This window comes from Triticum aestivum, chromosome 5B (assembly GCF_018294505.1).
Source record: "Triticum aestivum cultivar Chinese Spring chromosome 5B, IWGSC CS RefSeq v2.1, whole genome shotgun sequence".
Lineage (NCBI taxonomy): Eukaryota > Viridiplantae > Streptophyta > Magnoliopsida > Poales > Poaceae > Triticum > Triticum aestivum.
The window spans coordinates 685,601,349-685,614,873 of record NC_057807.1 but is presented as its reverse complement, the minus strand read 5'-3'; positions in this window follow the sequence as shown (position 1 = coordinate 685,614,873).

Here is a 13,525-nt window from a genome sequence, read left to right as displayed (position 1 = left end):
TATATAGGGGTGGAGGGGCTGGTTTCTTGCCCTCCAAGTCCATTGGGGCGTTGGCCAAGGTGGGAGGAAAGAAATCTCATTATTTCCTTCCCCACCGATTGTTATCCCCCTTTTTAGGGATCTTGATCTTATCCCTTCGGGATATTGATCTTATTCCTTCTAAGGGGGGATCTTGGTGCGCCTTGACCAGGGGTGTGGGGCCTTGCCCCCACTACCCACGTCCATGTGGGTCCCCCCATGCAGGTGGGCCCCACTCCGGAACCTTCTAGAACCTTCCCGGTACAATACCGAAAAATCCCGAACATTTTCCGGTGGCCAAAATAGGACTTCCCATATATAAATCTTTACCTCCGGACCATTCCGGAACTCCTCGTGACGTCCGGGATCTCATCCGGGACTCCGAACAACATTCGGTAACCACATACAAACTTCCTTTATAACCCTAGCGTCATCTAACCTTAAGTGTGTAGACCCTACGGGTTCGGGAGACATGTAGACATGACCGAGACGTTCTCCGGGCAATAACCAACAGCGGGATCTGGATACCCATGATGGCTCCCACATGTTCCACGATGATCTCATCGGATGAACCACGATGTCAAGGACTTAATCAATCCCGTATTCAATTCCCTTTGTCTATCGGTATGTTACTTGCCCGAGATTCGATCGTCGGTATCCAATACCTTGTTCAATCTCGTTACCGGCAAGTCACTTTACTCGTTCCGTAACACATCATCCCGTGATCAACTCCTTGGTCACATTGCGCATATGATGATGTCCTACCGAGTGGGCCCAGAGATACCTCTCCGTTTACACGGAGTGACAAATCCCAGTCTCGATCCGCATAAAACAATAGATACTTTCGGAGATACCTGTAGTGCACCTTTATAGTCACCCAGTTACGTTGTGACGTTTGATACACCCAAAGCACTCCTACGGTATCCAGGAGTTACACGCTCTCATGGTCGAAGGAAGAGATACTTGACATTGGCAAAGCTCTAGCAAATGAACTACACGATCTTTTGTGCTAGTCTTAGGATTGGGTCTTGTCCATCACATCATTCTCCTAATGATGTGATCCCGTTATCAACGACATCCAATGTCCATAGCCAGGAAACCATGACTATCTGTTGATCACAACGAGCTAGTCAACTAGAGGCTCACTAGGGACATATTGTGGTCTATGTATTCACACGTGTATTACGATTTCCGGATAATACAGTTATAGCATGAATAAAAGACAATTATCATGAACAAGGAAATATAATAATAATACTTTTATTATTGCCTCTAGGGCATATTTCCAACAGTCTCCCACTTGCACTAGAGTCAATAATCTAGTTCACATCGCCATGTGATTAACACTCACAGGTCACATCGCCATGTGACTAATACCCAAGAGTTTACTAGAATCAGTAGTCTAGTTCACATCACTATGTGATTAACACTCAATGAGTTTTATGTTTGATCATGTTGCTTGTGAGAGAGGTTTTAGTCAACGGGTCTGAACCTTTCAGATCCGTGTGTGCTTTACAAATCTCTATGTCATCTCCTAGATGCAGCTACCACGCTCTATTTGGAGCTATTCCAAACAACTGTTCTACTTGGAGCTATTCTAAATTATTGCTCCATTATATGTATCCGGTCTCTCTACTCAGAGCTATCCGGATAGGTGTCAAGCTTGCATCGTTGTAACCTTTACGACGAACTCTTTTACCACCTCCATAATCGAGAAAATTCCTTAGTCCACTAGTTACTAAGGATAACTTTGACCGCTGTCCTGTGAGCCATTCTTGGATCACTCTTGTACCCCTTGACTGACTCATGGCAAGGCACACTTCAGGTGCGGTACACAGCATAGCATACTGAAGAGCCTACGTCTTAAGCATAGGGGACGACCTTCGTCCTTTCTCTCTATTCTGCCGTGGTCGAGCTTTAAGTCTCAACTTCGTACCTTACAACTCAGGCAAGAACTCCTTCTTTGACTGGTCCATCTTGAACACCTTCAAGATCATGTCAAGGTATGTGCTCATTTGAAAGTATTATTAAGCATTTTGATCTATCCTTATAGATCTTGATGCTCAATGTTCAAGTAGCTTAATCCAGGCTTTCCATTGAAAAACACTTTCAAAATAACCCTATATGCTTTCCAGAAATTCTACGTCATTTCTGATCAACAATATGTCAACAACATATACTCATCAGAAATTCTATAGTGCTCCCACTCACTTCTTTGGAAATACAAGTTTCTCATAAACTTTGTACAAACCCAAAATTTTTGATCATCATCAAAGCATACATTCCAACTCCGAGATGCTCACTCCAGTCCTTAGAAGGATTGCTGGAGCTTTGCATACTTATTAGCATCTTTCGGGATTGACAAAACCTTCCGGTTGTATCACATACAACCTTTCCTCATTAAAATCGTCGAGGAAACAATGTTTTGACATCCTATCTGCAAGATTTCATAAATAATGCAGTAATCGCTAATATAATTCCAACAGACTCTTAGCATCGCTACGAGTGAGAAAATCTCATCGTAGTCAACTCCTTGAACTTGTCGGAAAACATCTTAACGACAAGTCGAGCTTTCTTAATGGTGACATTTACCATCATTGTCCGTCTTCCTTTTGAAATCCATCTGTACTCATTAGCCTTACGACCATCGAGCCGTTCTGCCAAAGTCTACACTTTGTTTTCATACATGGATCCTCTCTCGGATTTTATGGCCTCAAGCCATTTATCGGAATCCGGGCCCACCATCGCTTCTCCATAGCTCGTAGGTTCATTGTTGTCTAGCAACATGACCTTCAAGACAGGATTACGTACCACTCTGAAGTAGTACGCATCCTTGTCATCCTATGAGGTTTGGGAGTGACTTGATCCGAAGTTTCATGATCAATATCATAAGCTTCCACTTCAATTGGTGTAGGTGCCACAGGAACAACTCCCTGTGCCCTGTCACACACTAGTTGAAGAGACGGTTCAATAACCTCATCAAGTCTCCACCATCCTCCCACTCAATTCTTTCGAGAGAAACTTTTCCTCGAGAAAGGACCCGATTCTAGAAACAATCCATATTGCTTTCGGATCTGAATTAGGAGGTATACCCAACTGTTTTGGGTTTCCTATGAAGATGCATTTTATCCGCTTTGGGTTCGAGCTTATCAACCTGAAACTTTTTCATATAAGCGTCGCAGCCCCAAACTTTTAAGAAACGACAACTTAGGTTTCTCTAAACCATAATTCATACGGTGTCATCTCATCGGAATTACGTGGTGCCCTATTTAAAGTGAATGTGGTTGTCTCTAATGCCTAACCCATGAACGATAGTGGTAATTCGATAAGAGACATCATGGTACGCACCATATCCAATAGGGTGCAACTATGATGTTCGGACACACCATCACATTATGGTGTTCCAGGCGGTATTAATTGCGAAACAATTTCCACAATGTCTTAATTGTGTGCCAAAACTCGTAACTCAGATATTCATCTCAATGATCATATCATAGACATTTTATCCTCTTGTCACAATGATCTGCTACTTCACTCTGAAATTACTTGAACCATTCAATAATTCAGACTTGTGTTTCATCAAGTAAATATACTCAACATTTACTCGAATCATCTGTGAAGTAAGAACATAATGATATTCACTGCATGCCTCAGCACTCATTCGACTGCACACATCAAAATGTGTTACTTCCAACAAGTTGCTATCTTGTTCCATCTTACTGAAAATGAGGCTTTTCAGTCATCTTGCCCATGTGGTATGATTTGCATATCTCAAGTGATTCAAAATCAAGTGAGTCCGAACGATCCATTTGCATGGAGTTTCTTCATGCATATACACCAATAGACATGGTTCGCATGTCTCAAACTTTTCAAAAACGAGTGAGTCCAAAGATCCATCAACATGGAGCTTCTTCATGCGTTTTATACCATTATGACTTACATGGCAGTGCCACAAGTAAGTGGTACTATCATTACTATCTTATATCTTTTGGCATGAAAATGTGTATCACTACGACCGAGATTCAATAAACCATTCCTTTAGGTGCAAGAGCACTTATTCAGGTTTAATACTAATCTTGATGGTAGAGGGAGCGTGCGATGTTTGATTATATCAAACTTGGAAACACTTCCAACACATATCGTCAGCTCTCCTTTAGCTAGTCTCCGTTTATTCCGTAGCCTTTTATTTCGAGTTACTAACACTTAGCAACCGAACCGGTATCTAATACCCTGGTGCTACTAGGAGTACTAGTAAAGTACACATTAACATAATGTATATCCAATATACTTCTATCGACCTTGCCAGCCTTCTCGTCTACCAAGTATCTAGGGTAATGCTGCTCCAGTGGTTGTTCCCCTTATTACAGAAGCACTTAGTCTCGGGTTTGGGTTCAACCTTGGGTTTCTTCACTTGAGCAGCAACTTGAATTGCCGTTTCATGAAGTATACCTTTGTTCCCTTGCCCTTCTTGAAACTAGTGGTTTCACCAACCATCAACAATTGATGCTCCTTCTTGATTTCTACTTTCGCGGTGTCAAACATCATGAATATTTCAAGGATCATCATATCTATCCCTGATATGTTATAGTTAATCACGAAGCTCTAGCAGCTTGGTGGCAATGACTTTGGGGAAACATCACTATCTCATCTGGAGGATCAACTCCCACTCGATTCAAGTGATTGTTGTGCTCAGACAATCTGAGCACAAGCTCAACGATTGAGCTTTTCTCCCTTAGTTTGCAGGCTAAGAAAATCGTCGGAGGTCTTATACCTCTTGACGTGGGCACGAGCCTGAAATCCCAATTTCAGCCCTCGAAACATCTCATATGTTCCGCGACGTTTCTAAAACGTCTTTGGTGCCTCTACTTAAACCATTTAATTGAACTATCACGTAGTTATCAAAACGTGTATGTCCGATGTTCGCAACATCGACAAACGACGTTGGGGTTCAGCACACTGAGCGGTGCATTAAGGACATAAGCTATCTACTGATCGCATAATCGCTACTATCAACTTTCAACTATATTTTCTCTAGGAACATATCTAAACAGTGGAACTAAAGCGCGAGCTTACGACATAATTTGCAAAAGGTCTTTTGACTATGTTCAGGATAATTAAGTTCATCTTATGAACTCCCACTTAGATAGACATCCCTCTGGTCATCTAAGTGATCACATAATCCGAGTCAACTAGGCCGTGTCCGATCATCACGTGAGACGGACTAGTCATCATCGGTGAACATCTTCATGTTGATCGTATCTACCATACGACTCATGCTCGACCTTTCGGTCTCCGTGTTCCGAGGCCATGTCTGCACATGCTAGGCTCGTCAAGTTAACCCTAAGTGTTTTCGTTGTGTAAAACTGTCTTACACCCGTTGTATGTGAACGTAAGAATCCATCACACCTGATCATCACGTGGTGCTTAGAAGCGACGAACTGTAGCAACGGTGCACAGTTAGGGGAGAACACTTCTTGAAATTTTGTAAGGGATCATCTTATTTACTACCGTCGTCCTAAGCAAACAAGATGCATAAACATGATAAACATCACATGCAATCAAATAGTGACATGATATGGCCAATATCATTTTGCTCCTTTTGATCTTCATCTTCGGGGCTCCATGATCATCATCTTCACCGGCACGACACCATGATCTCCATCATCGTGTCTTCATGAAGTTGTCACGCCAACGACTACTTCTACTTCTATGACTAACGCGTTTAGCAATAAAGTAAAGTAGTTTACATGGCGTTCTTCAATGACACGCAGGTCATACAATAAATAAAGACAACTCCTATGGCTCCTGCGGGTTGTCATACTCATCGACATGCAAGTCGTGAATCCTATTACAAGAACATGATCAATCTCATACATCACATATCATTCATCACATTCTTCTTGGCCATATCACATCACATAGCATACCCTGCAAAAACAAGTTAGACGTCCTCTAATTGTTGTTGCATGTTTTACGTGGCTGCTATGGGTTTCTAGCAAGAACGTTTCTTACCTACGCAAGACCACAACGTGATATGCCAATTGCTATTTACCCTTCATAAGGACCCTTTTCATCGAATCCGTTCCGACTAAAGTGGGAGAGACTGGCACCCGCTAGCCACCTTATGCACCAAGTGCATGTCAATCGGTGGAACCTGTCTCACGTAAGAGTACGTGTAAGGTCGGTCCGGGCCGCTTCATCCCACAATACCGTCGAAACAAGATTGGACTAGTAACGGTAAGCATATTGAACAACATCAACGCCCACAACTACTTTGTGTTCTACTCGTGCAAAGAATCTACGCAATAGACCTAGCTCATGATGCCACTGTAGGGGAACGTAGCAGAAATTCAAAATTTTCCTACGTGTCACCAAGATCTATCTATGGAGAGACCAGCAACGAGTAGAAAGAGAGTGCATCTACATACCCTTGTAGATCGCTAAGCGGAAGCGTTCAAGTGAACGGGGTTGATGGAGTCGTACTCGTCGTGATTCAAATCACCGATGATCCTAGTGCCGAACGGACGGCACCTCCGCGTTCAACACACGTACAGCCCGGTGACGTCTCCCACGCCTTGATCCAGCAAGGAGAGAGGGAGAGGTTGAGGAAGACTCCATCCAACAGCAGCACAACGGCGTGGTGGTGGTGGAGGAGCGTGGCAATCCAGCAGGGCTTCGCCAAGCACCATGGGAGAGGAGGAGTAGGGAGAGAGGTAGGGCTGTGCCAGAACTTCGTGTGTAGCTCCCATGCGCCTCCTCACTATATATAGGGGTGGAGGGGCTGGTTTCTTGCCCTCCAAGTCCATTGGGGCGTTGGCCAAGGTGGGAGGAAAGAAATCTCATTATTTGCTTCCCCACCGATTGTTATCCCCCCTTTTTAGGGATCTTGATCTTATCCCTTCGGGATATGATCTTATTCCTTCTAAGGGGGGATCTTGGTGCGCCTTGACCAGGGGTGTGGGGCCTTGCCCCCACTACCCACGTCCATGTGGGTCCCCCCATGCAGGTGGGCCCCACTCCGGAACCTTCTAGAACCTTCCCGGTACAATACCGAAAAATCCCGAACATTTTCCGGTGGCCAAAATAGGACTTCCCATATATAAATCTTTACCTCCGGACCATTCCGGAACTCCTCGTGACGTCCGGGATCTCATCCGGGACTCCGAACAACATTCGGTAACCACATACAAACTTCCTTTATAACCCTAGCGTCATCGAACCTTAAGTGTGTAGACCCTACGGGTTCGGGAGACATGTAGACATGACCGAGACGTTCTCCGGTCAATAACCAACAGCGGGATCTGGATACCCATGATGGCTCCCACATGTTCCACGATGATCTCATCGGATGAACCACGATGTCAAGGACTTAATCAATCCCGTATTCAATTCCCTTTGTCTATCGGTATGTTACTTGCCCGAGATTCGATCGTCGGTATCCAATACCTTGTTCAATCTCGTTACCGGCAAGTCACTTTACTCGTTCCGTAACACATCATCCCGTGATCAACTCCTTGGTCACATTGCGCATATGATGATGTCCTACCGAGTGGGCCCAGAGATACCTCTCCGTTTACACGGAGTGACAAATCCCAGTCTCGATCCGCATAAAACAATAGATACTTTTGGAGATACCTGTAGTGCACCTTTATAGTCACCCAGTTACGTTGTGACGTTTGATACACCCAAAGCACTCCTACGGTATCCAGGAGTTACACGCTCTCATGGTCGAAGGAAGAGATACTTGACATTGTCAAAGCTCTAGCAAATGAACTACACGATCTTTTGTGCTAGTCTTAGGATTGGGTCTTGTCCATCACATCATTCTCCTAATGATGTGATCCCGTTATCAACGACATCCAATGTCCATAGCCAGGAAACCATGACTATCTGTTGATCACAACTAGCTAGTCAACTAGAGGCTCACTAGGGACATATTGTGGTCTATGTATTCACACGTGTATTACGATTTCCGGATAATACAGTTATAGCATGAATAAAAGACAATTATCATGAACAAGGAAATATAATAATAATACTTTTATTATTGCCTCTAGGGCATATTTCCAACAATCATCACTAGTTTCAGAGAGATAGCATTCAGTTACCTTAGCACCCCCTGCCATGAGGCATGGTGAAGATGAAGACGATTCAGGTGGAAAGGTCATCTCTTTAAGAGACTCCTTGTAGTCATCAAGCCAAGGATCATGACGATTAAGATGACTTTCATAGACCTCAGAAAGCCGGTCCCAGATTAGCTTCGTGTGATTGAGGTGCATGACATTCCTGAACTGATTTCGGGACAGGCAGGAGCAGATGACATCCTTCGCTGTGAGGTTCAGTAGAGTGTACTTGCGAATGTCATCAGCCTCTGCCATCTTGCATAGATCGGTAAGACCAATCTCGGTGACGGTCCACAGTTCGCTGTCCATAGCCATGAGTCGCTTCTTCATCATGGCTTTCCACCGAGGATATTCATGACCGTCAAAGGTGGGGCAAGATACATTCCTCAATCCTGCAGTCGACATAGCTAAACTCCAGGTGGTTAAACCGAATCACACAGAACAAGGGAGTACCTTGCTCTGATACCAATTGAAAGTGCTAGTTATCGACTAGAGGGGGGTGAATAGGCAATTTTTATCAAAGTCTTCAAAACGTGGAAGTTTCAAAGACAAACAATAGAAATGACCTAATTGATATGCAGCAGAAGATAAACTACAACAAGCAAGTCATAGTCAAGTATGCAATATCATTAACGTACGAAGACTAATAGCAGCTAGGTAGTAAGGATCAGGATGGAAGATAGTATGAAGCCAATCAACAATAGTAGTCAAACACTGAAGTCAAACAGATAAGACAGATAGGCAATGACTTCATAAAGACAAACTCAAAGTAAATGAGGGAAGGGATGGAACCAGTCACTTGTTGAAGACACAGGATTTGTTGGACCAGTTCCAGTTGCTGTGACAACTGTACATCTGGTTAGGGAGGCTGAGATTCAAATCAGAAGACCGTGTCTTCACCTTATTCCCCTTGAGCTAAGGACACTTAGTCCTCGCCCAATCACTCTGGTAAGTCTTCAAGGTAGACTTACGAACCTTCACAGACTTCGTTCACCCGGCAATCCACAATGACTCTTGGATGCTCAGAATGCGACGCCTAACCGGCTAGAGGATACACAGTCCTCAAGTGTAATAAGTCTTCAGGTCACACAGACAGAAAGACTTCAGTGATGCCTAACACTCTTTGGCTCTGGGTGTTTGGGCTTTGTCCTCGCAAGGATTTCTCTCTCAAAGGCTTCGAGGTGGGTTGCTCTCAAACGACAAAAGCCGTAAACTAACTCTGAGCAGCCACCAATTTATGGTGTAGGGGGTGGGCTATTTATAGCCACAAGGCAACCTGACCTGATATGTCCGAAATGACCCTGGGTCACTAAGGAACTGACACGTGTTCCAACGATCAGATTTCAAACACACACGGCAACTTTACTTGGGCTACAAGCAAAGTTGACTCATCCAGCTCTGGATAAGATTTGCTCTCATTGTCTTCGTTCGAAGACATAGGATTTGGGTTGAGCATCACTTCAGTCACTCTGACTTAGTTCACTTGGACCCCACTTAACAGTACGGTGGTTCCTATGACTCAACACAGAAGAAAAGGAGACAACGAAACAACTCAATCTTCGCGCTCCATAGTCTTCACTCAATGTCTTCTCATGTCATAGTCTTCAATGTGAATCTCTTCACACACCACCGTTGTCTTCAATGTCTTCATACATTTTTAGGGGTCATCTCCGGTAGGTAAACTGAATCAATGAGGGACACTACCTGCATTATCCTGCAATTCTCACAAACGCATTAGTCCCTCAACCAACTTTGTCATCAATACTCCAAAACCAACTAGGGGTGGCACTAGATGCACTTACAAACGGTCGTAGGGAACTGCACGTGGCATACTCAGATCGACGCAACGACTTTGACAAAGCAAACTTGGTAGTGCTACAACACCTAGACGAGGTAGATCCTTTCGTGGCACTGCACAAAGAAATTATCGCAAAGAAGTATCGTGACCGGGGGGTATGCAGGATGGACGCCGAAGTTACTAGAGAGCACAACTCCACTTTCCTGCATTGGTTCAAAGAGCATATTATTGCTAATCCCCCGGAGGAGGGCTCTAAGGATGGATTGCTCATATACGCCTTAGCACATGTCCCCTCGCCCAACCTCGTAACCTATTAGGCATATGATATCAACGGATACACGTTCTACACGGAGGCCAAAGATATGGACAATGATGATCAGAACTCAGGGGTGACGATGGAATGCATGACCGGCAGCGACAACGGCGCAACTGAACGATTTTATGGAAGGGTCGAGGAGATCTGGGAGCTTGACTACTCTGGGCTGCACAACACAACGATGTTCCGTGTCAGATTGGCTAAGAATGTCGAAAGAGAAAGCCGGATTTTCACTACCATGACTATACCCGACGCCAAGAGCGCTACCGTGAGCGCTATCGCAAAAAGGAGCCATGGGTACACGCTAAGCACGTGACACAATGCTTCTTCATAACTGACCCGCGGAATCCCAGCCGTGTTGTCGTGAGGAGAGGCAAAAGGAACATCATTGGAATGGATGGAGTCGCCAACGAGGAAGACTATGATCAGTACGGCAACCCAATGAGGGAAGAAGCTGACTCAAAAACGAAAACGTCGGCACTGAGGAAACTTATGTTATCGGTCAAATGATGTAATATATATGTTCCTATTTTGTATACACACTTATCCATTATTATGCATGGGTCCAATGATGTGTAATGTATATGTTCCTATTTTGCATACATATTTAACCGTCAAATGATGCAATATATATCGCCCTCCCTTCGTTCACTGCCCTCGGGAAATAAAAGTGGGATAAAATAAAGGAAAAGAAAAAGGAAAACTGGCAGCAGTGAAGGTAGTAGCAGCGCGTTTTGCCTAAACCGCTACAGATACTGGCAGCAGTGAAGGTAGTAGCAGCAGTGAAGTTAGTAGAAGTGAATTTCGTATAAAGTGCTACAGCTACTGAAGGTAGTAGCAGCGCGTTTTGTACAAATGCGCTACTGCTACATCCACTTCACCCAAAATTCTCACCTGCCCTGCTTCATCCCGCCTTTTCCCCCCAAATCCCCACTCTCCCCCGTCGCACCGCCGCGCCCGACCCGGCCCCGGCGCTCGCCCCCGACTCCGGCGCCGGCGCTAGCCCCCAACCCCAGCGCTCGCCCCCGACCCGGCCCTCGCCCCCGACCCCGACCCCGGCGCTCGCCCCCGACCCGGCCCTCGCCCCCGACTCCGGCGCGCTCGCCCCCGACCCGTCGGCCCTCGCCTCCCTCCTCTTCCCTCCCGGCCGTCGTCGGGCCTACCTCCTCGCCCCTGCACCCTCTATAAACCCCCCCTCTCTCTGCTAGGGTTCTTCGGTTAATTTACTTAGGTTTAGTTAGGGCAGTATGTTAATTAGGTTATCTATTTAGTTATGAATTTAGCGAGGTTTCAAAATTTGAACTGGACATGTGATATGTGCAAATTTGAACTAGACATGTGATATGTGCATATGTCATGTTTTGGACATGTCATGTTTGGAAAATGATCCGAGTGGCCTATGTTACGTCGGAATGTTGATTCATTTCCGTTTCGGTGAATTTCAGGCGCTCGATATGTCCATTTTTTAGCAAAGGTCATCCCGAAATTTCCCGTGAATAAAGGCATGATTTTGTGCTACATAGTTGGCATATCGAGTGCTGGCACATAGATTTCTTTTTATGTCATTTCTCATTTATTCATAATTTTAGAAATAAATGAGGACACTTAATCATAGGAAACATGTCGAACAACGAAGAAACTGGGCCTTCTGACCAAGATGCAGACGAGATGGATTATGAGGGTGAACAAGAGTACCTTGACTATTTGACTGCTAAGCAAGGTTTGCAGGTCGGCCTCGATGATGGTATTGATGCCGACGTCGACACCGACAGCGCCGGCACCGATGGCGGCACCAAGACCGGTGGGGAAGGTACCGGCGGGGAAGGTACCGACAGGGAAGGTAACGGTCCCGATACCGCTACCGAAAAGAGGAAGCATAAGAAGCAGAGGATATGAAAACCTAACAAACTAGGGATTGGACGACTTGTGATCACAAAGATGGCACCTGGCAAGTTTGAGCCGTTAGAGCCGGAAGAACCTCGCAAGTGCTATGGGAACCAAGTAGGATGCATCCTACGGGAATGCGCGAGCATCAACGACGATGACTTAAGGAGTAAAGAACATTTGACGCAGTTGCTCCTAATGAAGTTGCACAAGAGATTCAAGTTCCCCGACCGGGATGATAACACAAAACAACCGTGGGATGATCCGAAGATGAAAAAGATTAACAATCACGCCATGGGCATGTTCAGCAATGATTTGGCCTCCTGGAAAGGGAGGGTGAAACGAGCTATTGAGGCTAATGAACTCCTGTCCAAGATTCTGGAGGAAAATCCGACACTTACGGAAGAGGAGTTCGAAAAGTTCAAGGACACTTGCGCTACCGAGGCAGCCAAGGCTAAGGCTGCGGAATTCAAGAGCCTTCAGCAAAGGAACACGGGGAAGCATCGCCTCAGAAGCCGTGGCTACCTCGGTAAAAGGCCCATGTGGGATAAGGAGGACGCGGAACGTGAAGCCGCGGGTCTCCCAGACCCCTTCGCGAAGTTCACCAACCCCTTGGAGCATGACTTCATCAGGGCCCGCTACAAGTGGGACAAGGAGAAAAAGGTTTTTTACACGGACAATATCACGAGGAAATTGATTAGACTACTGGAGAAGCAACCAGCTTGCAGCCGAAAGCCCTACTTCTCCGATGAGGCCCAAGTGGGACACCCCTCTCAACCGGGCCTTGAACGAACTTAAGGGACTCCCTTTGGATCAGCGGCCGCAATATGGTCGTGTGCACGGCACTAGAGACGGCGCCATGTGGAAGGTGTTTTACAACGAGGGCCCAGAGGCCAAGAAGCTGAAAAAGAAGTTTAGTCATGCGGACATCGATGCGAAGGTGAAGCTTGCGTTTGAGAAAAAAGTAGCTGAGGACGCGAAAAAAGCAGCCGAGGACAAATATGAGTTGCTACAACAGGCAATCAATGCAGCTGTAACTGCCTGCAGAAATGATTTCGCTACTAACTTGGTTCCAGTTATCATCAACTGGGTGAAGGAAAATCCAGACAAGACGGTACATGATTTCCCGATGTCCAGTTTCGTCAGGAGCAACTCCATGAACAACAACACCATCGCACCATCACTTGCTCACGCAACCGAGCCTCCTCTCGCAGCCGCTCCCGCTCATAGCAGCCCGTCCTCAGTCTCAGGCATGCTAGGTGGGCCTTAGTCTTTGGCTGAGCTCGACGCCATCACGGTAATTACATGTCGCACCAACATATATATATATATATATATATATATATATATATATATATATACATATACATATATATATATATGTAT